Raw genomic sequence first — 5,687 nt, forward strand, 5'->3', positions numbered from 1 at the left:
ATCAAGTCTTGTCTGATGTAGTTACTTGCCATGGATCCCTAACTTTTGCATGGACCTCCCTTTCGGGTTTTCAGTCCACCGGGTAATTTATTCTGTTTATGTCTCTAATTTTTGCCTGGACCGCCCTTTCGGGTTTTCAGTCCACCGAGATGCTCTTTTTTTCCTAATCCGCCCTTTCAGGTTTTTGACTTAGCGAGTTGTTCTTTTATTATTATTAGGCGAAGTATTTCTTGACTACATCAGCATTCACGGGACGTGGGAGCTCCTCTCCATCCATAGTTGCAAGAATTAATGCACCTCCAAAGAAGGCTTTCTTAACAACACATGGTCCTTCAAAATTAGGAGTCCACTTGCCCCTTGAATCAGAGGTGAAAGACAAGATCCTTTTGAGCACGAGGTCGCCTTCTCTGAACACACGAGGTCGAACATTCTTATCAAAAGTTTTCTTCATTCTTTTCTGGTACAGCTGACCATGGCATAAAGCCGCCATTCTCTTTTCTTCTATCAAATTCAATTGATCAAACCTGCTCTAACACCATTCAGCCTCAGATAACTTGGTTTCCATTAAAACTCTAAACGATGGAATCTCAACCTCAACGGGGAGCACAACTTCCATACCAAAATCCAAAGAAAATGGAGTTGCCCCGGTTGAAGTACAAACAGATGTACGGTACCCATGCAAAGCAAATGGGAGAATCTCACGCCAGTCCTTGTACTTAACAATCATCTTCTGAACAATCTTTTTAATATTCTTGTTAGCTGCTTCAACAGCTCCATTCATCTTTGGCCTATAAGGCGAAGAGTTGTGATGTTCAATCTTGAATTCCTCATACAGTTCTCTTATCATATTGTTATTCAGATTTGAACCATTATCGGTAATGATCTTACTTGGTACACCATATCTGCAGATGATGCAGTTCTTGATAAATTTGACCACAACTTGCCTAGTCACATTAGCATATGAAGTAGCTTCTACCCATTTGGTAAAGTAATCAATTACTACCAGAATGAATCGATGTCCGTTTGAAGCCTTGGGTTCAATCATCCCAATCATATCAATGCCCCACATAGAGAAAGGCCATGGAGAAGAAATAACATTGAGAAGTGTCGGAGGCACGTGAATCTTGTCAGCATACACTTGACACTTGTGACACTTCTTTACAAACTTATAGCAATCAGATTCCATTGTCAACCAATAGTAACCTTCTTTAAGCATCTTCTTAGCCATCGAATGTCCATTGGCATGGGTACCAAAAGAACCTTCGTGAATTTCATGCATCAACATGTTTTCTTCGTGTCTATCCACGCATGTGAGAAAACCATGTCATAATTTCTCTTATGCAAAACATCCGCATTGATGAAGAAAGTGCCAGCCAATATTCTCAGAGTTTTCTTATCTTTGTTAGATGCCCCAAGTGGGTACTCTTGGGTCTGATGGAAATGCTTAATATCATAATACCAAGGCTATTCATCTGTGACTTCTTCAACTGTAAACACATGAGCAGGTCTATCAAGACCCCTGATTGTAATTTGAGGCTCCTCATTATGGAAATTCACTTTGTACATGGAAGACAATGTGGCCAAAGCATGAGCCATCTGATTCTCATCTCGAGGAATGTGGTGGAATTCAACTTTGTTGAAGAATGTCAACAGCCTTCTGGCGTAATCTTTGTAAGGAATCAAGCCAGTATGAAGCGTTTCCCATTCTCCTTTAATTTGATTAATCAAAAGTGTTGAATCTCCATAAACATCAAGAATCTTAATTCTCAAATTAATGGCTTCTTCAAGTCCCATAATTCAAGCTTCATATTCAGCAATATTATTTGTACAGTCAAAACATATCCTTGTAGTGAAAGGAATATGTGAACCTTGTGGAGTGATAATAACGGCACCAATACCATGGCCATGAACATTAGAAGCTCCATCGAAAATTAAACCCCATCGGGATCCAAGCTCCGGACCTTCTTCTGGCAACAGTTCATCCCAATCTTGAGCTCTCAAATACATCACATCCTCACCGGATAAATCCATTCTGATAGACTGATGATCCTCAATTGATTGGGCGCGATATTCAATATCATATTCAGATAACAACATTTCCCAGCGAGCAATCCTTCCAGTAATGCAGGCTTTTCAAATATGTATTTAATTGGATCCAATTTGGAAATCAATAGGGTGGTGTGAACCAACATATACTGTCTCATTCGGCGAGCAGCCCATACCAAAGCACAGTAAGTTTTCTCAAGCGGCGAGTATCTTGTTTCGCACTCGGTAAACTTTTTGCTAAGGTAGTATATTGCATACTCTTTTGGACCAGACTCATCATGTTGACCCAACACACATCCCATTAAATTCTCAAGCACTGTGAGGTACATTATCAGAGGTCTTCCTTTAACTGGAGGAAGCAAAATGGGGGGTTCAAGAAGATATTCTTTGATATTGTCAAAAGATTTTTGGAAATCTTTATTCCACACACATCCCTGATTTTTCTTTAACAACTTGAAAATTGGCTCACAGGTGGCTGTCATATTGGTGATGAACCTGGAGATATAATTCAAACGCCCAAGAAAACCTCTTACTTGTTTCTCAGTTTTTGGTGTTGGCATCTCTTGAATTGCTTTGACTTTAGGAGGATCCACTTCAATTCCTTTCTGACTGACAATGAAACCCAACAATTTTCTGGAACAGACACCGAAAGTGCATTTGTTTGGATCCAAGCGGAGACAATACTTCCTCAAACGCTGAAACAACTTTAACACATCCTTCATGTGCCCCTCCTCTGATCGAGACTTGGCAAAGGGTAGTCATGGCCCTCTGGTACGTCGCGCCAGCATTCTTCAACCCAAAAGGCATTACTCTGTAACAGAATGTTCCCCATGGCGTAATAAATGTGGTCTTTTCCATGTATTCAGGTGCCATCTTAATCTGGTTGTATCCCAAAAAACCATCCATGAAGGAGAAAATATCAAACTTTATCGTGCTCTCTACCAACATATCAATGTGAGGTAGAGGAAAATCATCTTTCGGACTGGCTTTATTCAAATCTCTATAATCAACACACATGCAAACTTTTCTGTCTTTTTTCGGAACAGGCACAATATTGGCAATCCATTGAGGATATACAGAAGTGACAAGGAAACCTGCATCTATCTGCTTCAAAACCTCACTCTTAAACTTCTTCGCCATATCAGGATGACTTCTTCTTAGCTTTTGCTTGACAGGAGGGCATTCAGGTTTCAACGACAAACGATGCTCCACAATATCTATGTCCAACCCAGGCATATCTTGATAGGACCAAGCAAAAATGTCAACATACTCTTTAAGAAGCTCTACCATCCTCTTCTTAACATGTTGACCAAGCAATGCCCCAATCTGGACTTCCTTCTTATCCTCTTCAGAACCCAAGTTGATGACTTCTAACAGCTCTTTATATGGCTGAATGGTGTCTTCCTCGTGCTCAAGCATTCGACAAATCTCATCAGGAATACATTCTTCACTTTCTTCTTTCGCCTCATACACAGGACACTCGAAGTTCGGAGAGGGTGCAGGATCATTACTTTCAACGGTTTTATTGATAAATCTGCACAAGTGATTATTATTTCAGGAAAAGGAAAAATATATGCAAACACGTATCGTGCAGATTATGGTAAATGAAAACATGTTTTTAAGGTTTTTTGTGTTACCTCTTTCTAGAAAAATCAAAAAGATAAAAAGAATATATATGCATAAACAAAATGACTTTTATTGATGATTTTATTGTTTGAAACAAACCGGAAAAAAACCCCAACAACGTCACTTTCACCTTAGGCAGAGTGAAAGGATTTTGAAAAACATAAAAAGCAAATTACTTTGAAACATGAGTACACTCATGAACATCCATAATGATCCAGTTCTTGATCACTTTTCCACGAGTCAGAAATTTTGGCATCCCTGGCTCTCGTTCATCTTCAATAATAGCATCTACTTCTAGAGGAGTCGAGTGTAGGAACCCAGCACTGCGAAATATCTCTTGATAAGGGAGAAAGGCAGATTCTGACTTCATCATAGACTTTCTTGAAGAAGAAAATCCCAAGCCAGTTCTATTCTTATTCTCTTCCAGACTCACCACTTGTCCCCATACACCTGAGGGTCCTCTCTGCACCACCTGCTGAGCATCTTTGAAAGACGCAATGGAAGCTTCATCTTTATTGGGTTCATCATTAATAGACAGGGCTTGGAACGCAGTTCCAATAACTACTTCATCAGCTTCTATAGCACGAAATGAAGAGAGATGGCTAATCAGCAAAGCTTGTTCTCCATTCATGATAACTATCTTTCCATACTTCACAAATTTCAACTTCTTGTGAAGAGTAGAAGTAACTGCCCCAACTTCGTGGATCCATGGGCGTCCCAACAAACAGCTATACGCAGGAAAGATGTCCATTCCTCAAGCATAGGAGTTTGTTTCTCCTAGAAAAATTACTCCCCAAGTATAGGAGTTTATTTCTCCTGAGATTTTGTTCCATTCCCCGATCATAGAAGTTTATTTCTCCTAGGAGTTGTTCCGCTTCTCCCAACCGTGGTTCCTTATCTGGATTTCTAATCCCCACCATGGTGAAAAGAGGGAATCTCCCCAAGTTGAAATTCTTCCAAATAGTGGCACATGGTGAGAAGTCAGAAGTTATGCTTTGCTTCGCAAGTCAACAACCAAAAGGGGTATCTTGAAAGATCGGCATCCCCACAGAGTTCTCAACACCAAGGGGATTCTCCCTGGTGTTTATCTTGCCCGAGGTCAAAGATGATATTCGATTGAAAAGATAATGGAATATTCCCTGATGGGACCCCAATGATTTTGCTTCTCTATCACACTAATGCCTTTATTTGGCGTTTTGCACATAGTTTCATTGCATTCACATCGCATCTACAAAAATGCGTAACATTTCCATGAATATGGAGCATTACGCCACTGAAAAAATTCAAATATGCATCAATGCATAAGCCGGTTTGTGCGTGCTCCAAAAGCACAAGGTAATATATTCCCAGAAGAAGTCTCACCTTCTCTCTCCAGGGTGGATTGGGTACAATGTCTTTCTCCGTCAAGATCGTTGTCTCTGTGGTTATTTCCCGTTTGTCAAGTTCAATCGTTTGGATGATCCATACTTGGTGTGTGGCAATTCGAATGATTGTCACTCTTGTAGAATTACACCCCGCCTTTCGGCCCGTGGGATCCATGTAGTTCTTATGCTTCGCGAGCATCAATTTTTCCTTGCAAACCCAGTGTTTAATAACATCCCCAATAGAGTCTAGCCACTGCTGGTCTTCTTCGGTCAAGTCCAATGATTATTGGCATCCCTTTCAAGTCCCGTGATTATGGGCATCCTTCGGTCAGGTCTGGTGTTGATTATTCCTCCCCGTTCAAGTCCGTTGGTTATCGGCATACCCCTTCAGATCCAGTGAGTTTTCCAACCCTCGTGTTGTAAATCCTTTGTTTTCCGACCTCGAGTCGTGAGTTTCCGACCTGTTGTCGTGAAGATTCCAACCGTTGAGTTGTGAATCCTTTGCTTTCCGACCCTCGAGTCGTCAGTTTTCCAACCCTCATGTTGTGAATCATTTGCTTTCTGACATTCGAGTCGTCGGTTTTCCAACCCTCGCGTTGCGAATCCTTTGCTTTCCGACCTTCGAGTCGTCAGTTTTCCAACCCTCGTGTT

The sequence above is a fragment of the Vicia villosa genome, unplaced genomic scaffold (genome assembly GCF_029867415.1).
Source record: "Vicia villosa cultivar HV-30 ecotype Madison, WI unplaced genomic scaffold, Vvil1.0 ctg.002874F_1_1, whole genome shotgun sequence".
Lineage (NCBI taxonomy): Eukaryota > Viridiplantae > Streptophyta > Magnoliopsida > Fabales > Fabaceae > Vicia > Vicia villosa.